The sequence below is a fragment of the Colias croceus genome, chromosome 20 (genome assembly GCF_905220415.1).
Source record: "Colias croceus chromosome 20, ilColCroc2.1".
NCBI lineage: Eukaryota > Metazoa > Arthropoda > Insecta > Lepidoptera > Pieridae > Colias > Colias croceus.
In genome coordinates this window covers 9,109,846-9,134,155 of record NC_059556.1, presented here as the reverse complement: position 1 = coordinate 9,134,155, position 24,310 = coordinate 9,109,846, and the positions used below count along the sequence as shown (strand labels likewise).

The following is a 24,310-nucleotide window of genomic DNA, read 5'->3' as shown; positions in this document are numbered from 1 at the left end:
TAAACAAATTAGGTACATCAGAACAAATCAATTGTCAAGAACATACATTTACACAAATAAAAAAGTAATTTCCTTCTAAATATCTTAGTTTATTTTACCTATATCTAAGCTGAAATAATACTTTTATACGTATTGTTCTAGAACTTATGAAATGTTTTCTACGGGTCAAAAGACAATAAGTTTTGCACAAGCCGCCTAAAAAGGCATCTCTATTTAAACAATAGATAAAGGATGGGAAAATAATACAAAAAATAACGTAAATTACATTATATTTAGTCACCTGGTGTAATGTGTTAATCAGGTTGATGTTAAGACACGCTAAATGTGAAAAACTCGAGCGTTTTTTTGGCAATTATTACATCATAAACATTATCTTGTTTGTATTGTTATGGTTTTGTTTTTGTGATGTACGTAATGTTAGTCATTGTATAATTGTGTAGAATTGTAGAGTTTTGGCTTAAGTTATTCACGGAAAACATAAAATTGTGAGATTGATGCTATTCGGTACTATAAAGAATAATTAATTAATCCTAATCCTCATAATTATTATAATCATAAATACAAAAGTAACTCTATCTGTCTGTCTCTTCTTCACGTCTAAATCACTGAACTTGGGTACAGGGTTAGGTTTAGTTTTTGTACAGAGAAAGGACAAAGGAGAGAAGGTTTTGTCCCGGAAATCCCATGGGAAAAGGAATTATGAGAGTCATTAATTCCTTGCCCTTCGCGGAAAGCTAGTATGAATAATATATGTATGTATGTCCGTTTAGCTGGACTATAAAAGGGCCTTAGATGATAAGATATAATACTAAATATTTTTAATGTAAGGTCTCAATTAACCTCAAGCACCATTAATTTATTTTTTTAGCTCGTTAATATTAATTTTATTTCCCACCATAAAGGTAAGGTTAAGTTCTTGATAATTATATCAAGTACTTAACCTTACCTTATATTCAAACTTGGCAAAGTTGCTCTAGCACCCATATACATTTGATATTTTCAAGATGTGCATGCAGTATCTAATGTAGTATTGACTTCGAAATTCGTTACATACGGAAGTATTAAAATTGACAAAGCATTGTATATTTTTAAAGTTAACACTATATGTTGACAATAATATCGATTACCACATACATAATAATGTCTTTGTTACGTGTATCTAACAAAATACAGTTACCTGTGTCTTCGAATCGATTGTCATATTATGTAACGGTAATCTCAAAGTATGTGTTTGTCTCATTATATATTATCCTCGCTTCATTGAGCATGATAATGCGGAAAAATACGCTTAATTTAAATTCTTATGCATGTGAAAGAATTATATGTTAATTATTTGCGAATGCGGTCGTTTAGAGACGTTTACCTATGTAAGAATTTCCTCTTTGTATTTTTATTATTTGGATAAAAGTTGGGGGCAAAAATTTATTGACTCATAAAACTTGTTATTTTAAGCAGTTTTAATTTTTTTAAGTAGGTCTATAATGTACTATATAAAATGTATCTACTTAATAAAATCGTTTAGTTATTGATGTATTTATTTGAGCTTTTTAAATAGCCAGAAATTTTATGACATCCAAATGAAGAGATATTTTTGTTTATGGCTTATATGAAATTCATTAAATATATTAGAATTTATCAATTACTAGCTCTCCGCCCGCGGCTTTGCCCGCTTTGTCTTGTATACAAAAACCTTCCTCTTGAATCACTCTATCTAGTAAAAAAAAACATTAAAATCCGTTTTTTTTTTATTTTTTTTTTCAGAACAATTTAGTCCCATAATTTACATGTATACAATTTTAAAAATTTTAATACAGAAAATCCAATGAAAAAACATAAAGCCATTACTTAATTATATCATAATACAGTTGTGTAGTTTTAAAGATTTAAGCATATATAGGGGTATAGGGACAGAGAAAGCGACTTTGTTTTATACTATGTAGTGATTGTTAAGTTTTGTACTTGCACTTTCGTATACTAATTAAGAGAATTCAAACTAACTAATCACGATATCTCTAGCGCAGAATCATTCGTGTTACTAGAATTTAAGTGAAATCTTAATGTATGAAGATTCAGATTAAACAACACCACGCTTATTTAACTAATGTTAAAAAGAAGAAAGTTTGTTTGTTTATAATGGATAAATTCTAAAATAAGTGGACTAATCCATACTAATATTATAATTAATAAATGCGAAAGTAACTCTGTCTGTCTGTCTGTTACTCAATCACACCTAAACTACTGAACCAATTTTCATGAAATTTGGTATGGAGATATTTTGATACCCGAGAAAGGACAAAGGCTACTTTTTATCCCGGGAAAATGACCCAATCCCAGAAATCTCACGGGAACGGGAACTATGCATGTTTTTCTTTGACTGCGCGGGCGGAAACCTAGTAATTTATAAGTGCAAAATTTATTGCCTATTGGCTACTATTGAGAAGCAAAGGCTTTTTCTACAATCTTGGTACAACGCAGGCGAAGTTGGCGAGCAGCTCTGTAAAAAATGGAATTATGGCAAAAGAATAAATAATAAACACGCAGTAAGGTAAACGCAGGTATTAACGACCCCTCTAAGGCGATTTCAAAATCAACCATATTTTTTAAGTATACTGGTTCTTCTAAAGATTTATAATTTCATTTTATATGCTAGTGTTATGTATAAAAAATGTATTTATTGAAGCAAATACATTCTAATAAAGGATTATCTTGTAAAAAATAATTTACAATGTGACTTAGTCGATTGTTGCTATTACCGACCCATAAAAACGGCTGTGAAGCTATTAACGATTTTTATGCAGCTATTCCCGATCGTATGTGAGAGGAAGCCTTTTTCCAGCAATGGAATGTATAGAAGCTAGTAAAGATGATGATTACCGATCTTAATAAAATGAAATAAAAATGCAAATATATTCGTATTTTTTTATTGTAGTTATATTTAATAAAACAAATGAGTACTTTTTAGTAATGAACTAAATAATTATAAACTTTTAAATTAATCAACATAATACTATTAATGTACATATATTAAATTAAGGATTTCAAACTCTAGGATATTTCGTTATGCTATTTGATTGATTGCTTCGGCGAGTTGTGTTTTACTGAATACTTTTCGCCGCTTTCGTGGCTCCATATTTCTGGAAAAAATATACCTAATTATATGTTTTATGTTAATTTAACCTAAAAAAAATATAATTTTTAATAGGCACCTATTATGTCATAAAAGTAATAAAAATATATTTGCACGCTCAATTACGAGCAGAATGTTTAAGGATCAATATTATCTGTATATACAAACATCTTTATTCTACATTCTGCAAATAAAGCAATTTGAATTTGAATTTGTAGATGAGAAACTAAACAATCTATATTCGATCGGTAATAGCTTCCTATAGTTGCTATTGCCGACCCACATGGGTCGGTAATAAAGTATGTAAGTATAAACCTAAATTGTTTTACCGACCCATAAAAAAATGGTTATTTTAATTCATTTGACCATCAGACTATAAAATAGATTATAATTGATTAATGTCATACAAAATATGAACAAATGCATATTGTTTAAACAAAAAAAAAACAATGATTTACTACTGTAACTATTCGATAGGGATCCTCGAAAATATCATAATTTTGTATAAATTGACAACGCTAAAAGACACAACACTAGACAAAAAAGTTTAGTCGCTAATAGATTTTTATGAAGACTCATAGCTTAGATTTAAACTGGTCCATAAAACCACTTGTGTTAGTGTGATATAATAACATAAAAGAAAATAAAACAAAAAGTTACGTTGCTGCCATTGCCGACTTACGGGTCGTTGATACCTGCCACGACTTAAACTGGTGAAGCTAACACCGTCCCATTTTAATTTAAAGTTTTATCGTTTCAAATTACTTTTTATTAATAAAATGTTGTAAGAAATGAAAAGTTGACACTTAAATGCATTGACATTTAGTAATATAAATTAAAGTATAGATGTCATTTGTTTGTAAATGTCTTAAAAAGATACTCACAGTACTTACCCGAAGGAACAACGGAACAGTACGACACGTCCTGCTTCCACGCTACCCCGCAGCAACTTACGCATTTTAACTCTTTTTTGCTCAGTTACTCACTCTAACGTTAAAGTATACGATGCTCAAGTAATACATTCGTGTATAACTTTGCCTACCTATAGCTAGAATAGTTCTGGAAACGTTTAAATTTCGAATTACTTTTATAGGTCGGTAATACCTTCAGATTTTCGATGGGTCGTTGATAGCTGCGTTTACCCTAATAATAGATATAAATTTGACAATAAATTATATAGGAAAAATAATCATGTAGTTTGTGTGTGTTTTATGTTGCATGTTCCATTATAACTTGAGCAATACAAAAATTATGATTGAAAGACTCAAAAACATCGAACACACACGAGAAGAAGATTTCGCAACTACCAATTTCTACGAGAAAGCTCCACCATAAATCGTGTAACTGCCATAAAATGCATGTGGTTCCCACGTGTTCCATAAAACGTTATCTGTCCGTCACTCTGTATCTCCGTAACGATCGTATCGTATGGGAACAGCTTGAAACTGTAATGTAATACGGATGATATAATTTACATTAATATTAATGAATGCCGCAATTCTGTTTTAATGAAACTGCAAAGGTTTGTAATTAAAATGGAGGAAATTTTGAAATTTTTTATGTAAAGTTTTTGATGAAGTTGTATGAACTGTTGCGTTTTATTTAATGTTGGTAATTTTTATAATAAGTAGAGTGAACTATGGGTTCCATATGTCTACCGCCGTGTCATAATATAGTAGAGAGCAAGTAGAGAGTAATCTTTTTGACAACTGGAGATATAAATACACATATTTTATAACTAGCTTCCGCCCGCGACTCCGTCCGCGCGGAAAAATTAAGAAAAATAAAGATTCATTTTTTTCTACGTATTTTTCCGGGATAAAAAGTATCCTATTTTATGCCCAGGATAATAAGGTACAATTATACCAAGTTTCATCAAAATCGAACCGTTAGTTTTTACGTGATGCCTTCACATACAGACAGACAGACAGACAGACAGACAGAAAGACAGACAGACAGACAAAAAATTTTTTAATCACATATTTGGGTTTGGTATCGATCCAGTAACACCCCCTGCTATTTATTTTTTCAATATTTTCAATGTACAGAATTGACCCTTCTACAGATTTATTATATGTATAGATACTGCTACTATCATACTTTTTACATCGCCAATATAATGTGAGAACATGTAATACATCGATTTTTTTTAACAAGCACCCGAGAACACAGGTTCAACTTTAACCCAGATTTGCACCGTGAATTCGTAAATATATTCATCAACTAGATTTCCGCCCGCGGCTTCGCCCGCGTTTGCAAAGGAAAACCCGCATAGTTCCCGTTCCCGTGGGATTTCCGGGATAAAAACTATCCTATGTGTTAATCCAAGTTACCTTCTATATGTGTGCTAAATTTCATTGTAATCGGTTCAGTAGTTTTTACGTGAAAGAGTAACAAACATCCATACATCCATACTTACAAACTTTCGCCTTTATAATTATATATTAGATTAGATATAAATTGAATTATTTTGTTTATACTTATTTGAAGTTATATTATAGACGGAAATAAATAAAATTCACATGTTTATATATCTAAGATAATTTATAAACAACTCACGTGTTGCCATATGCAGTTTTTTCTGTAATTGTTAACCACTCTACAAACCACAACAATCTAATGGTTATATTACATAAATAAAGTTACTTAAAATAAATAGTATATAAACCATATCCAATGATTTTGAGGGGGAAAGTGATCGCGTGCTCGACTCGGTCGCACGCATCTTATGAAAGTTAGATAATGATGTATTTACTATCATTTGTGCTGTCGGTTATTGGTCTAGTTTGAATTTTATGCAATTTTTCTGAAGAATTTGGTGGTTTAAAATTTTAATGTTGTTGACTAGTAGGTAGGTACTTACTTCTTTGGTCCTATGCACTTCCAATTTCAATTAAACCATGTAATTCGGTATTTATAAGGGCCGATTTTTCAATGCTTGGATAAAACTTATTCGTCGAATAATGTATCAAACGACCATTTTAAAAACGTATTCTAATTGCCCGTATTTGACAGTTTACGTGACATTTTAATATTATCGTGTAATACTTTATTGGACGGATAAGTTTTATCCAAGCATTGAAAAATCGGCCCTAAGTGAAATAAGTAGATATATTTCCGTAAAGGTCAGTGAACCTTTATTGCACTTTTCACAGTGGGCATTTTAGTTAATGAATAGAAATAAATGTATAACCAGGCGGGATCGATTTTTTTTTCAAATATCATTTGTAATAAATTCACGCAAAACGATTATTCAGATTTCGATGAAATTTGACGCATTGATAAATATTATAGACTGTAGATTGAATATAGGTTGTAGGACCGTGCGAAGCTGAGGGCATGTAATAACTTTATAGAGTAATTAATGTACCTAATAATAAATATAAACCTATCCAATGTCGTTGAGCTATGAATCATTGGATTATTTCACGGATCCGGTTCTTTCAATATAAATTAAATGAAGCAGCAAACCCAAAAGGTTAGTTTTTGCATCATGCATTTTATTTAAAAACAAGCTTGAGATCACGACTCTGTTTGCGTTAATTAATTGATTAATTGCATAGGTCCGATTAAGATCCGCTAAAGGTTGGTTAAAATCGTATCAAATCGATTTAGTATTTTCGGATATTTGTCGGATCAAACATGCAGGCAACATATGGACATGGAGAAAATATTATGTATAATTTTAATTAAATCGTTAATTAGGTACCTACCTATGTTGTGTATATACTATGTACAACGTACGTATTATTAAGTTTTTGACTTACGTACATACAATATTTTATCTGTAATTGGTAAGTAAATGGTAAGAATATTTCGATCAAAAAATCTGATAATTTAATAGAAAAGCTCTTTTAATTGCGTGATAATTTAAGAAAAGAAAAAACAAAAGAAACGCCATATGGTCTATGTAATGCAAAATAAACTAGTAAATATCAGCTTTCCTTGATAATTATGCACTCACTTTTAATACAGATAACGGCCATGACCTTTAAGCAACATCTTAGTACTTATATTTGAAACCTGAGATCCCGTTGACGACATATTTTAAGTTCCGGTGGCCCAGTTAGGGCTGTCAATTACTTGTTTTAAATTATTTGTTTAAATAATTGTCTTTTATATCAGCTATGTTTACACAAAATAAATATTGAAACTAAAATTTCCGCATTAAGAATAGACTTTTTAAAAGAGTAACATGTTGATAATACCTATTTGTTTTTATTTTTTTTTCGTTTCCCTGTCTCTGTTTGTTATACTAATTTATAATTTAATTATCTCAGGTAATTTCTGGAATTGCTGAACTAATTAAAATTGAACTTTCTCTGAAATGATTAGAGAAATATGGAATCAAGTGACATGACATATAATATATTTTCTTACAAAGAGAAGAAATCCCGGGTATAGGCTAGTGTTTTCGAATGTATTCAATAATTTAGAAGACTTTTGAAAAAGTTTTAATTTACGATTTACATAGACGATAGATCTTTCTTAAGAGTCGTCTTGTTTCTTTTATAACGTACCTACTTTATGTAATAACAGAGCTAACTAGTAATAAACTTGAAGCTATAAGGTTACCTGTACACTTGTAAAGGCTACATATATATAACTTGAGTAACTGGTTGAATAAAAATCAATGAAGAAATTTTTCAATACTAACTTATGCACCAAAGAGTTATGTTATGTTATATTTTTTAAATCGGACCAGTAGTTCCCGAGATTAGCGCGTTCAAACAAACAAACAAACTCTTCAGCTTTATAATATTAGTATAGATATATAATGTATTATGTTATGCTTATACTTAGGTTCTTTTATATGTGTGTTTTTCGAATATTGGAGATCTTGGTTATTTTTATAAAAAAAATTAATCTTCCGTCTGTTTTTCCGAAATGTCGGAGTTGATTTTGATGGAGCTGTCTTTTTTATTTTATTTTGTTTTCTTCTCTATCTTGGATTTTTAGGGGTTTTATTTATTACTAGATATTTTAAAGTAATGGTTTCATAATCACTAATACATAAACACTTATAAATGTATATGTTTCGCAACTTATTTATTTCCTTATAAATATTATAATGTAGAGTCTATAAAAGGAAGCAGTAACTTGTGTGGTATAATATGATGAAACATGTTTTTATCTTACATAGTATGTATTTTGCCAAAATAAAATTGTTATTGTATTTAAGATATACATTATAACTTTAAGGATTTTTGACGATAACGTGAAAAAAAGTTATTACATATATTGCTTTTTCTGAGGTTGGTAAACTTGACATAGTTTGTACAACGGAGGTCTTTTAAAGAATAAGGATGTATAAATTTATTTTAATTGTGTGGTAAATACAATTTATTCGATGAGAAAAAAAATTTAAATTGTCTTTTTTGGATCGCTACATGAATTTTTTATTATTTTTAAGATACATATACTTATACTAAAATTGGAAAAATAAAAATTGAAAACCAAGTGACATAGAGTTTATAACGAGGTCAACTATTATCGTATTTTTAAATAATATTGATGCGTGCGAGCGGTCATCGACTTTATCACTTTATCCATGGGTACTTATAAAGCTGAAGAGTTTGTTTGTTTATTTGAACACGCTAATCTACAGAAACTACTGGTCCGATTTGAAAAATTCTTTCGGTGTTAGTTAGCCCATTAATCGAGGAAGGCTAGGCTAGGTTTTATATCATCACGCTAGGACCAACAGGAGCGGAGCTAGTACAATATAAAACAGAATGACTTCGAGCTATCTGTCCCTACACTGCTTAGATATTTCGACCTACGCAACGGATTTTGATGCGGGTTTTTTTAAATATACCTACTAGGCTACAGAGTGGTTTCCGAGGAAGTTTTATTAATCTGTTAAATTAAAGATAAAGTGAACTGAAATGCATTTGTATTTAAATAACATTTGGCAATAGCAGTGATAAGAAATTTCCTGAGAGTGTCGCAAGACGAGACGGTGCGTGGCGAACGACGTCCGTATGGTAATTCGTAATCTTACAGATACGGAAACTTAAACGATTGAAACATTATTGTTGTAATGAGTTATGCGAGTGTATTACGATGTATGGAAACTGTAATGGCTAATTGCGATATGAAATATTATGTAGTTTTTCGGAGATTTTGAAAGATCGAGTTATATCATGGATGTAGGTGTAACTAGAGCAAGAAAAATCTTGGAAAATATCGTAAAAAGGAACAAAAAATATGTTTTTAATGAAGATGTTCTCATCTTTACATGACGTGTTGTAAACAGAGAAACAAAAATAGAAATCAATTTCATATTTCACAAATTAAGTATTTTTGGATGCATTTTTATTATATTAGTGCTCATCTTCATCATTTCACTTCTCACGGTCTAAATCTATTAAACATTTCGTAAACATAAATATTCAATTTGAACTTTTTTGCACACCGTACACCTCAATTAAGTTGCAATCAGTAGTTGTCGTATAATTCGCTACAGAAACATCGCATTAATATACAAACTTCATAATTTTATTTCGCCATTAGTTCGAAATAAGCTTAATGATGTTTTGACACAAACATTTTGTTTGCAAACCGTACTGTTTTTGCTATAATCTGTGTAGATTCGTATATTTAATTTGAAATTAGAATGCGTAAAAATTACTTAAATCTAACTATTTATTCAATTTAAAAATTCAAACTCTAAAGAACACATAATATGCCATCATACTCTACACTACATACCTATAAGTACATAATTGTGTTTAAATGTATTGCAAAAGACATAAAATGAGATTACTACGTAGGTTATAAAAGCTAAGGATATGATTCAGGATTCTTGAATAATTTAAATTAATGATTATATAGCATGCAGACAAGCTAGTAGTGTTCAGTAGTAGTAACAGTATTCAAGTACTAATTTCAACCTATCCTACTTATATTATAATTTTATAAATGCGAAAGTTTGTGAGGATGGATGTATGTGTATGTATGAATGTTTGTTACTCTTTCACGCAAATACTACTCAACCAATTATAATGAAATTTAGCGCACATATAGAGCCTAGAGGGTAACTTGAATTAACACGTAGGATAAATTATTTTATCTCGGAAATCCCACAAGAACGGGAACTATGCGGGTTTTTCTTTGAAAACGTGGACGAAGCCGCGGGCCGAAAGCTAGTAATAAATAAATAAATAAAATAATAGTAGTAAATATTTACAAATGAATAAAAATGACATTTCTACAAACTTTGCAACAAATTTTAAATTCAAAACATTGACTATAAAGTACTAAACATGAATTCAATACATATCGACATTACCACAATATGTAAATAACTTAGTAGTGCTTATTGCAACTTGACTAACATCTAATCTAAGCCAAATAAGTGAGATGACGTACAAAGACTAATGATTATGGCCAGATGGCCAATTTCCCTAAAGGTCGATGAATAATGCCCACTGTAACTGTGTTGCAAAATATATAATAATGTATTTAAGTTATAAGAGGTTGCGATTTATTGATGAATGGATTTAATGAAACTATTTAATTTACATAATTTTACTATTGTGCCTCTATGTTCGAAGATATATTTTTTATAGGAATAAAATCAATTTAGCAGTTTATTATGGATTTAAGAGTGACGTTACTGATTTATCTTTACTAGCACAGTGACCGCAATAATATTGAAAAAAAGTAAAATTTGAATAATGTATAGTTTATAAAAAAAAAAGAAATTAAAGATACAGAAATCTTTTATAATATTTTAACTCTACATTTATTAAATTAACATTAAACATTTTATTTTATTTTCAACTCCCGCAAGCAACATCTTGGGGCCAATAAATATTCACTACTCTTATTCAAAGCTCATTCGCTCATAACTTGTACCACATCCGAATCACATATGAAGCAACGGACGGACAGAAGCTAATCCCATTCAATATATTGTTACGGTTCGGTGCCAATCACATGTATTAGCCGATATTTATTCATAATGACTAGAATTAACACCTCGCTCTGGTGAATATTCAATGGTCACATCTTTGTATTTTGCAAGACAATTTTCTTAATGTATTTAAATTGTGTAGGCTTAGTAAAAGAATACTTTTGTTTGAGAGCGATTACAGTAGGCTTTTTCAAATAATGATCTCTGGAATGTAGGCTGTATCAAATTATTTATAACTAGGTTTCCGCCCGCGGCTTCGCCCGCGCAGTCAAAGAAAAACCCGCATAGTTCCCAATCCCGTGGGATTTCCGGGAGTGCATTTTACCGTTATAAAAGTAGTCTATGTCCTTTCACGGGTATCAAATTATCTCCATATCAAATTTCATGAAAATTGGTTCAGTAGTTTAGGCGTGATTGAGTAACAGACAGACAGACAGAGTTACTTTCGCATTTATAATATTAGTATGGATTTATGGGTTAGAAATAAGAACAATTATATTTTCCTCATTTTTCTGTTTAGATAAAGAAAAATAAAAAAAAGATATCTTTAATTATGTTTCGTACATTGAATAAAGATAAAATCGTTTTATAAAAATAGTAATTAATGATGTGCTGTAATATCGAATTCCTTTTCCTTATCCTTGTAGTTTTTTAGTATTATTGTTATTATGTTGTTGAATATCTTTCAAGTTAAGTTATTTAAAAAGTATAAATTGTTTTCAATTTCATTAACTTGGTATCAAGGACGTTACACCGGTTTGTACAATAAACTTGAAAGTGAACAATTTAAAACAAAAACATATTTTGGTTAACGAGAAATTTCTTCCTGTATCATGCGTTTTGGTCGATAATATTGTTGTTTTTGTCACATTGAGATATCGAGATTTTATTTAGATTGACTTGCCGTGGACTTGCCTTTATAAATTATGATTTTTAAAAGTTATTTTAGGGGCTTAGATTTTTTTATTGAATGATAGGGAAGCGCTTGACCACGATCTCGCCTGATGGTAAATTGGTAAGCTGAGATGTGGTCTAAGATGGAACGCTTCCCTAGAAGGTTCAAATTCAAATTCAAATTGCTTTATTTGCAGAATGTTTGTAGATACAGACAATACAGATGTTTGTAGATACAGATAATATAAATCCTTAAACATTCTGCTCACTCTTTTCTTCAATATATTTTCTTATTAGCTTTCATACTATACTCGTTGTGATAGTCAAAGAAATGTTTAATATGACATTCTAGGGAGTTTGTTTGATGTTGTGCAAATATTATTAATTAAATTCGGTTAGGTTTGTACATATCTTCTTATTATCTTTGAATTAAAATATTATATCTATTAATAATAAGGACTTCTCAAGTTTTCGTGTCATTTTAGAGTAAAAATTGAGTATTATTTTAATGCAGGTAGTGCATATAAAGTTCTTCATCGTCAAAGTTTGAAATGATTAAGCTTATTATGCCAGAACTCTAATAACATAAAATAAAGCATAGTCTCCATAAACATTTTGAATATGTTGGTGAGAACTCACCTTTAGGGTCTGGGTCAGTTTCGACCGTGCATTCCCGGTTTACAGCAGGAAGGAAAATAATTACATACATTACGTAATTATTACATGTGTGGATTGCCTTTTAGAGAACTTAACGGATGTCATTAAAACATAAAATATGGGGAATTGAATAATATTGCATAATACAAAAATAATATTTTACACACTTTACTTATATGATATTTTCTCAAATTTTATTTTGTCCTCCACCTTGAATTCTTTATTTTCTACTGCTTATAAAACTTTTAAATTGGTTCATTAGCTATTAAAATAATTATAAATAAGTTATTATCTATTTTTATCGACCCGAGATATGAGAATTTGCTTTATGCTCCCAAGCCCTTACTTCTATAGGAAAAAATTGTACTAGTTCTCTAGCTCTACCTATAAATAAAACTAGAAGTTATAAAAACTTAGTCTTCCTTATATACTAGGCCATAGAATGATATTTATAAAATAAGATAGGTTTCCTCATACTTTACCGATCTGCGACTGCATCACACCTTATTAGAAAACATCTTTACATAATTTATTTATTAATTTACGTATTAGTGTGAAATAAATACATAGAAGTAGATTATACAATCTTAGTCATAATTCTATCTAGATGCTAAGCTAACATTAAATTATAAAATTATATTTTTAATTTTATATTTATTAGATAACTATTTCAAAATGATGATCGAAGTGTGGCTATTTCAATAATTATTGAATTTTTATTTCATTTTTATAACGCTGTAAAAATTAGGTAATAAATTATGCATAGATTCGCTATGCTATCTCGTACCTACATGAATATTATTTTAATAAGTTAATTGTTATTAAACAATTTTATCTTAAAACATGTCATTTTTTTACTTAAGTATAGTATTTTCTTTTTATCTCTCTTAAATTTAATAAAAAATAAATAAATTTTCCTATGAATGTGAGATTCTAACACCTTTTATCCAGTATGTTTTTCTTTTCAATTAAAATAACTTTTCCATAAAAAATATGTACTCTACAACTCTATGAGATAAATCAACACAAATCAGTACAAGTACATCGCATCGATAATAGCTTGTAATTAGTGCAACATTAACACAGTTATGTGACACACACAATCTTCATTATCTCATGAGATTATGAGATATGAGTAAAAACATCCAACGTCAGAAAAAGCTTGAGCGTTGCAATAACGTAAGAGGATTAGGTTAGATTTAATGTAGATAAATGCGACCTAATGATCTAGTTTTTTAACGTTAAGAAAATAAAAATACTGAGAGACTATAAGATGATCGATTGAGCTCTAGCTTCCTGATTTTTATATTGAGTGGCTTAGAAAAGCTCGAGATTGATAAGTATGCTATTTTAATTGATAATTTCCTGAAATACGTCACACTATTTTTTATTAATAGCAGTGTGAATTTTCCGGGGTTATTTTTAATAAAATACTTTAACTCTATATACCTCTAGAGTAACTACCAAAAGTTTTTGATTTCTTACCAGAAATAGTAAGTTTCTTACCAGAATAGTAGTAATACTTCTTTCATTAATTGAAGATTTCCTTATAAATTATTCAGTTATTTTTATTACTTAAATAATGAACATATTGTACTAAATTTATATATTGATTAAACCAGCTTTAAAAGCATATCAACAAGGTAACCTAGAACACGTAAAATAACACTTGTCCATACGAATCTTGACCTAATTCATTATATGTTTGTCTTCGCCCAAATTACAATTAGCAATATTGTGTGAATAAAAACAATATCACATGGGAATCTCTTGTGAAACGGTATGAGAATGGACGCCGGCCTTGAGAGGTGCCGCAGCTTGCGATGTCCCTAATTCACTCTTAAATATCACAGAGATGTAACTGTGTTAAGGTAATTTTGGTGGATAATGTTTGCATGTTTTTATAATTGAGTTTGTCTTGAGTCTCTATAGTATAAATATACTTATTAGGTACAGTTAATATCCTAAGTTACAAAATTTAGGAAAGCTGAGCAACGCTAAAGCTATAATTAACCTCTTGAATAATTTTAAGCTTTTTACAAAATATTAGAAATTTGCAAATTTAGACTTACGATAGATTTTGCAATAAATTCTGAGAATAGAATCTAAAAGTCAAAGGTTGCTATTATATAATAATGCTAATACAAAGTGTAAAAGTTCGATGTAAAAGGAATAGTAAGCAGCGATAGTAAGGAAATCATGTAATATAGGCAATAAAACATGCAGAATTCTTCGCTCGTAGAAAAGAGTTCAACGAGCCTTCGCGTGCCAGACGATATATTACGTGTGATTTACACGATCTTAATTTGAGAGTGATAATGAAATATAGATACATTAATTATATCTCATAATTGTACATAATAATATAATTTATTGCGTATAAATTACTCGGTTCAAATACTCTTGATTTCTTAATTTGTTTATTTAAATTCTCTCATTTAATTTAAATTTTGTATGTTATCAAAGTTATCGTAAAATATTTTACAAAATTATAATTGATAATAAATGTAAAGGATACACACATTTATGAATTATTACAAACATTAATGAATATTAATGCATCACATAAAAGTTCAAACAGTAATTTTAACTAAACAACCAATTACTCTTAAATAAAGTTAATAAATGTAACACTTACCCAATACAATCTTCCAAACACACACAAATCACTGCACAAACACTAACGCGTACTTTCAAACTGTTTAAAACCTGGAAAAATATAAGACAGATGACATAACCTATCTTAATGCCTATCAGTTCCTAGTCCGTAACGTTGTTTCAAAAAAATTATATTGTCGCAGTGTGGGAAACGCTCTTACGCAAACAATACGTAATTAAAAATTGTTTCGCCCATATATAAAATCTTTGTCACACTTTATTTGCTGTATTTTATTAATTTTAATGCTAATTAAAATGATTTGTGCGTCCAATTAACATTTTACGACTCCCAAAAATTTGCATTTATAAAATTGCGAAAAACGCTCTATATTTTGGGAAAACGCAACCAATTTTATGTTCAACAGATCTTCAACTATAGGTAGGTGATAGTGAAATAATATATTTAAAAAAAAACAGGTTGAAAGCACACCTTTCGCGGACGTTAGGCACCGCGAGTGAAGACGACCGAGTGAGTTGTGGATGAGCACGGGCTGCGCCGGCGCACATCGAGTGGGGAATGAAAGTAAGGGTGCTGTGTCAAGGCTCGATATTTTCCATTATTCTGTTGCACAACAGTTCATAATTTGAACTATTTTAATGAACGTAACTAGGTGATAATACGATTAGCAATGATCTTTGTGGTGCCCAATCATTGTAGATGGTCTGGATGTATGGCCATTGCGATAATTGTAACTGTGGTCATTATACTAATGTTATTAATGCGAAAGGAACTGTGTGTGTTGCGTTTTTATGAAAGATCTGCGGATTTGCATACGTACCTATATGCATATTTAATACCAATGTGAATAAAACATAGAGCTAAGGTCGTCTAGCGCCATTACTTTCTCACATTGAAATTGATACTGTTTTAAGATAATATCATAGTCCCTCTTCCCAGGTTGCCTGTGTTTTGTTATAGATACATATCTTTTGATCAACAACATCAGAAAAAGGGTAGTGTCTGCTATAAATCTGTAATGTACTAATATTTTAAACTAGCTGTGCTACCCGCAGTGCTCCGCTTCTGTTGGTCTTAGCAATAGATTATATATAGCATATATTCGTCCTCGATAAACGGGCTATCTGACACCGATAAAATTTTGCAAATCGGACCAGTAGTACCCGAGATTAGCGCGTTCAAACAAACGTATGTGCGCGCTTTGCGTATCGTCGAGTGCTGTGCTTTTATTAATAAAACTCTAGAGTCTAGATGTTAGTCTTACCGTTATCAATACAGTACATATAGGTCTAACAAAACAATTACAATTAAAACACGACTAAATACAAATTCTATTGAATGGATTTGAAAAAAATGTCTAATCTTGGTACAACAATAACCACTTTAACCTTTGTTCCAGCCTTGCCGACATACAAACATACAATGGTTCACAGCGATAAGTCATAATAACGACAATTTATATAATGTAATCTGATAATGATAAAACTTCCAAAGGTACATGTTTTTTGGTGCGTTTAAAAATTTAATTGCTGTCAATTTTTTATGGCGTTTATATTTTTTGATATGATGATTATAACTTAATTAAATGAAATATGGTTTAAGTTGTTTATTGTTAGCGTTATCTAATTTGTAATTAAGTAGTGCTTGTTTTACGAAGTCTGCTGCGCGTTTAGCGTCGATGGTCTGTGAATAATATTGCGTGAACCAGACAGTGTTGGGGCGATCTCCACTAATTTTACATATTTATTAATATAAATTGTGTTTTCATAGTACATATATATAATATATATATATGTTAGGTTAATTTTTGCATTGTATTATGTAGTAATTGACTAAATAACAACTCTATATTAGGAGTTTGTGTCAATTTAATTATGTTTATAGACTTCTTGAATAAATTTATGTTATTTTAAACATATTTTAACTTTCAAGCGCATAAAATATTAAGAAACTATGCTATGAGGAAAAAGCCAATAGATATCGACTAAACTAAATCATTATGAGGACAGTATTACAAAACGCTACAAGATGATTCTCACATTTAGAATAGCCCTAATGTACCGCCATTTTGTATAAAAGCCGTACTATGATTGATTCCTTTGTAAATTATGTATTACAATATTTCCTACATTTATTTATTTATAATATGTTGCAGCTAAAGGGAATAATAATTCGCCTCTACATTTTTCGCTACCCAAATGTAGATACTATTGACTTCATTTAATATATTAAATTTTAAACTACTACTAGCTTTCCCGTCATATGAATCACTTAGGGGTATGAAAAATAGATGTTGGCAGATTCTCTGACCTACCCGATATGCACATAAAATTTCATGAGAATCGGTGCAGCCGTTTCGGAGGAGTATTGTATTCTAACATTGTGACAAGATAATTCTCTTGTCAATTGATCATCTATTGACACTATTGTTCTAGATCACAGTAAATATTTCTATAAAGAAATTTTAAATATTCTTACTGTTGTTGGTGGTAAAGATAAAATGGGTGACAACCCTAACCCTTGTTTTTTAAAATAATAATCATAATCAAATTCACCTTTTGATTCTCACAGATGGTTTTGAAATATCCTATTATATTAGTTATGGAAATAAAACTACTCGTGACACTCAAAATAATGCGTGATGATGCATGATATAATTTAAATTATTATTAGTGCAATATTTTTAACCTTGGGTAGAATATTATCCAATTGAATATACATAATATTATGTTTTGATGTATAACCAACGTTTGTTTTTGAGTTAAGATTTATAATAATTTTCACACATACATTTTATGATTGGTACCTACATTTCTTCTTCTAACGGTGCATTAACATGAAACGCACATAGAGCTAGATCAAGAGCAAGAGCATTATTTCGTGATCTTTTTAGTGTTAAATGAAAACTCGTATTCATTGTTGTTCAGTATTAGAACTTTGCATAGAATCTTTACGAACGCACTAAGAACAACAAAAGAATGCTCTACGCCCGTTTACACTAAAATAATTTGACATAGTGGGGCTAGAATGAGCATTCGCTCGTTTGGTGTAAATGCACCGTAAGATCTCAGTGATGTGTGTTTGGTATGCTGATAAGAATTGATGCCGATGCCTGTTAATATAAAACTTTATTATATTGTTAATAATATCTTTAAATAGGTAACCATTTATCAAATGTAAGAAAAAACAACTAAAAGAAGCTTTTTAGTCATAACTGCATTCCTATCTCTATTAAAATGAACTGAAATAAATCAATAATTTGTACATGATCGTTAAAAAAATATTGTATGTTTTCGTCGTATTTACACGTAATTCTATGAACAAAATAAATCATACTAGAAAATTTACTTATTGACAGATTTTGAGATTCACCTGTAACACGTTAAGTGAGTGCAAATGCAAGCATTCATATCATTGAAAGCCGTCGGAGTGACCTCTATTGTTAATAGCTGAATAAACTTTATTTCTATTTTGAAATCGTATTTAATAGATTTATACATTTAATAGCGTCTTTTAAACTATGGTCATGAAAAGCTTATTATTGTCTATTAATTTAATAAGCTTAATTGTAGAGTAACTATTGGGAACGATTTTTCGTATTGTTGTTGTTGATTATATTATATAGCTGCTGGGCTGATCTAATATTAAATGATATTTCTTTATTGGTTTGTAGAATACTAAAAATAATGGCTAAATTCTACACAAGTATTTTGTATTTTGTCCGTACTCCTATTTTTGATTGCACTTATTGATTTAAGTTATCTTAGACGTATTTGTTCTTAAATTATATTCGATAATAATACGTCGGGTTAAGGTTTTCCCTAATTTGGATCTTAGACTAGAGCCTTCTATTAGCGAAAGAATTTTCAAAATCTGTTTAGTAGGTTTATACCTACGTATATACTAAATTTAGAAAATTTACATAAGTTTTAGGAAAAAAACTGATTTATGTATATTGAATATTCTCACATCGTCGACCCAGTTTGTTCAGGATAAAGGCCGGATGTTACCGTGTTTCAGTGTTAAAGGGCTGATAGACGTACGAACTTTAAAGTCGCGGTTTTAAAGTTCGCGTACTTACTCGGCTCGCGGCGGTGACAGACGTGCGAGCCAAGGCGGGCTTCGAGTAAAATTTCAAACATGTTGGATCGTCAACGAACTTACTCGACGGTTTTTAAGTACGCGTACTTGGGGTGACACACGAGCGAAAAAGGTCGTCGAGCCACAAGTTCGCGTACTTACTCGTACGTCTGTCACCCCTTTTACATGCTAATGTGTAATCTAAGAGCTGCTTAACTGTTTGATTATGATAATTGTATGTTACGCAATGTATGATGTACAAGTTATTTTAATATCTAATATTTCATTTGGTGCATAGGCAAGGGTATAGTTATTAACAATAAATATATTATAGTTATATTTTTGAACAATAAATTAAATTTGAAATCATATAGGCATTAATCTCCTACCCTTGTCTAATTAAATAACCTGATATAGGCGAATAAGTATTGTACCAATAATTGTGTAGTGTTTACACATATTTTTAAGACAAACACAAACATACAAATGATTAAACAATTTAAACAATTTATTTATTTGTTAACATGGCGGTGTGGTTACAAGCATTTGGAACTTCCCTTTTAAGTTATATAAACCTGTAGTAGGGAAGTTCCCTCTTCCTCAGTTAAGTATAGCTACATGCTAACAATACAACAATACACTTAATTTAACACTAAGAAATAAATATATAAGTATAAATATATATATGTATAAGTAATAAGTAAATAAATACAATAAAATAAAATCAAAATAATTTATATTAATATATAGTTATATATAAATAAAGATAATTATTTAAACAAATCATGTTAATTTTAATTTTAATTCTCTATGATACAAGTGAAAAGCGTCTATAATCAGGGTAATATTTTTTTTAAATATTACAACTAAGAAGATAGTTGGCAAAGTAGTCAAGATAACCAAATGTTCCTCGTTTTATGTGTGATGAAACTTTATAAGATAAGACGGATAAGTCTGGCGGCGTGAGAAGTGTTCCACTCACGCCGCCCCCCCAGGAAGGTAGACCTGGCGGCCTCCCGCCACATTCGCGTTGGGCCTGGAGATAGGCTGCCGCTGACGGGTCTGCGGACGCGGTTCTACCGAATACCCGCGGCCCCGTCTATAAAGCGGCACGGCGGAACACAGTGGAGTTTAGTCGGTAGGTCCCTGCACTCAGCAGGGTGAGTCCGACATAACCCAGGGCTCTTTCCCCGAGTGCCCTGGGTATGCCTAAATGCATTCTCCACTATATAAAAAAAAAAAAAGACGTTTAAGTCTAAAGAATTCCCTTATAAATTATATCAAGGTAAATATATTGTTCATCGACTCTTAGCCTATTTGTATGTCGAGATAGGAGGTTTATAGGTTTCAGTTAACAATGGGACCGAAGAAAGTAAATAATCAAAGTACGTGTAACGTGTGTTTGGGCAACACATGTTTAAATGCTGAGTAAGTAATTGTGAATAAATTAGGAATTAGTAGGAGCTATTTTGGAAATGATCTCTGCATTGAACCAAGTAATGGTTGAACGCAATATAAGTATGAATAGATAATTTATTTATTAAAATAAAGTATATAAAAGATATTTTATTATTTATAAGGCTAGGTAACAAATAAGGTTTCTTAATAACATTATAACTGAACTATGTAGGCGTTGTATTTATTGAATCTACAATAATAATACTGAAAAATTTTTGTTGGTTTCCTACGAGCTAAATTTTTGTTTTAGGAGTTTGTGCAGCCTAATCAAGGCAGTCTGTACATAATGTATCTATATGTATCAATATTCTTTTTGAAACTAAATTATGTTGAACGAGTCAGTAAGTGTATACCCGGCGCGGCCTAAGATGATCCCTATGACAGTTCGTCTTAGTGATTGCTCGTATGATGGATCGTGTCGATACTTTACTATTTTATAGGCAAAGGCGTGGTTTGCATTCAGCCACGTCGGTAAACATGTTTTTACAAATATTATAAAATGAATTTTTAATGTCTATTATGTAAACGAAACGGTAAGTAAAACGAAAGTTTTCCAAAACATAAAAATGCACCTTATCTTTTTCTTGTAATTTTTAACCCGTTTAACACAGTGTATATTATTTTATAATGAAAATGGAATCCCCCATTTCATTTTTCTAAAAAACTTATATTATCATAGGTAAGTAAATTAACGCGAACGGTAATTAATTAATTAATTATGCTGCGATCTTCTGTTCCATTCAATAGTGAATGAACTAAAGCTTAAGCATGGAAAAAATGTGAACTCGTTTCCTTTATCGAAATTTGTTTATCGATACTTTCCGCACTAGTCGATAAATGCCAACGATGTAAGTTTTGAAGGACGTAAACGTAAAGTCAGATTGATATAATTTCTCGTAAATGATAAGAATTGTTATAATTCCAACGGAATATCATTGTAATAGCATAAAGCTACGTAAAAAATAATAAATGCCATTTTTAGACGCCTCCAATACGTTTCTAATTTAATGGTGACGCCATTACAAGTTTGTCTCTTGAGAATAACTGTCAGTGTCATAGGGATCATCTTAGGCCGCGCCGGGTATAGGTATGTCTCAATATCGATATTTCTTTGAATTAAAATATAAATTCTAAAAACAATTGCGTACATAAGTCACAGCGTAAATTAATAACAATTTCGTAAATAGATAATGGAATGACAGTATAGTGATTATCAATTAAGCGAATTGCATACATTGTGTTTCGATACAATTGTCGAATAATGACCACCTTACGGAGGTCACATGGCTCCAATGAGCTGTCTGCATTCGACACGCACATCTTGAAGTTTCCTAATCCAATTTGCTATAAGAATTTTTAAATAACTAACACTAATATTGCACATGGATGTCATTCGTTTTATTGTGTTTGCGTCAAGGACTGAATGAAATAGAAAAGTATGTAAGGATGTTTACAAAAGCTGCAGAGGTCAGAGACATTCAATTTCAAATAAATTCAAACCTTTTTTAATTTGATTTCTACTTGGAACGTTTTTCGTCATAATGCATAGCTGCTAAAATATTGTGCTTTATCTCTTGGAGGTGTTTAATAATGTCCCTACGTTAGCTGTTTAGTCTTATTCATGTAAAATATGAACGATTCTCTATTTTTAATCACCTACGATCATACGAACTAGAAAAAAATAATATACGGCTTTGTGTCTGCTAGAGAAAGAAAGAAAGAAGAAAGAAAAAAATATTTATTGCCACATTTACACACTTAACAACTACTTATATTACTAAAAAAAACATACACTAAGTAGTTACATGGCAATCGGGTCAGACTCAGCCGTGCTGTCGGGCTTTAACGCCTGAGCAGCGCTGATTTTCAGTCTGCCCCTATGTTTTTATTTCCGAGGCTCACTATACATGTAAATACAAATACCAACCAAAAAAAAAACATTCTTACAGTTCTAAAAAGATAATAAAAATAACAATATAATATAATATAAATAACAGATTTTGATATAGATATATAAATAGAATTATTTTTGGTATTCAATAATTGAATAGTTATTATGAAACAATAACAATTTTTTCAGTAATATTCATAAGTATCTGTTTGTTCAAGGAAGAGAAAGCCATCACTTTAAAAATAACTGTATTTGATAAATTATTACTTATTCCTCGATAACTTTACAAAACAAACCTTTGATGTGCCTTTGTTTATCTGACGAAGGTTTTCTTACAAAATGTACAATCCTATAATCAAAAACCACAGTTATGTCATGACTATAATAAAGCTCCGAGAAATTTCAGTGAACAATATTATTAGACGATGTTTCAGAAAGACTGTTTACCTAGTTCGTTGTTCTTTATATAAAAATATATTCTGCTAAAGTTCCAAAAAATTTTCATAAAATATAAAATAAAATTGTTTAAAATATAGATTTAAAATTATAGATATAGATTTAATAATGTGTTTAGACAATGAAATACCTACAGCATCCTATGCACAAGATAATTCTTTACTGTGTATACCTACTACAATAGATGATCCCAGACGCTCTACCATGCACTACAATATAGATATATATTATTATATAAAGAATCATGGTAAATTCTTATTTTAATTTAAAATAAATAAGTATAACATTTTTATTAGACTGTAAACCACTAAGGTCAGTATTTTCAAACCGCAGATTGGTACCTAATATTCAAAATCGTGATTCTGTTATTTTCTTCGTACACTTAGGTATTAACCTACAAATTAGGTATTTTAATTTCAGAGTTTATAAAATAAAAACACTGAATTTCACAATATAGTTTCAAAAACATAATAAAAATTCAACTTCGCTTCTTCCAGATGTTTAGTTGAATTTGTAGAGATAAGTTCTAATTCCTTATTTCTTACACTTAAAAGATATTTATTTCTCTGCAAAATCTTGTATGCTATTAATTGTTTTTCTTCAATAATATATTTTAGCTTATTGACAAAACCTCTAATGTTCGTAAGTTCTGCAATTCATACTTTTACAGCAAGTGCGCTATAACTGCCATCACTGTTACAATTCAGTTTTCGCAAATAAACTAAATTATACATCATTCAGTTAGGTCATAACAAGGCTTCCTCAAAGATAGAACGTGTGATTGGTGCACAGAACATATCCGGTAACGAATTTGGAAACGAAAGTTCTAATTTGTGAGATTTAGTTAGGTATATGGGACCACGTAAGCCCTATCGTTCGATCGCGGATCCTAAGCTTTGCGTAGGTGTGATGCAAGCAAGAAAGTTCCTTACGAAATACTTGTGAAAATGGGGCGGATTCCAAATATTGTGAAAACGTTATTCATAAATAGTTTTGAGGTATTTTCTCAGGTGAACAATTCGGGCCAATTAGTTGAATTGAATTAGTGTTTGGTCATTTTTGTCGGTACATTTGAATAGGTTTTATTATTTTATTATAACCTACTTAAAAACAAATATTTTATATTAAATAAGGAAAAGAGAATCATTAATTTATACATGGAAATGACGTATTCTTTTTGCGTAACAAAGACTTCATACGAAATTAATC

The 24,310-nt window shown here is 30.3% G+C and overlaps 1 protein-coding gene across 1 annotated transcript in view; it reads right to left on the bottom strand.

Moving 5' to 3' along the window:
- LOC123700910 (mucin-17) overlaps positions 1–15,736 on the bottom strand; it is a 41,175-nt gene extending 25,439 nt beyond the window's left edge. The window contains exons 1-2 of the mRNA XM_045648283.1: positions 15,688–15,736; positions 15,238–15,308 (exon numbers count right to left, since the gene is read on the bottom strand). The gene's annotated coding sequence lies outside the window, so the exon portion shown is untranslated. The remainder of the gene's footprint in view (positions 1–15,237; positions 15,309–15,687) is intronic.
- Positions 15,737–24,310: the final 8,574 nt, after the last annotated feature.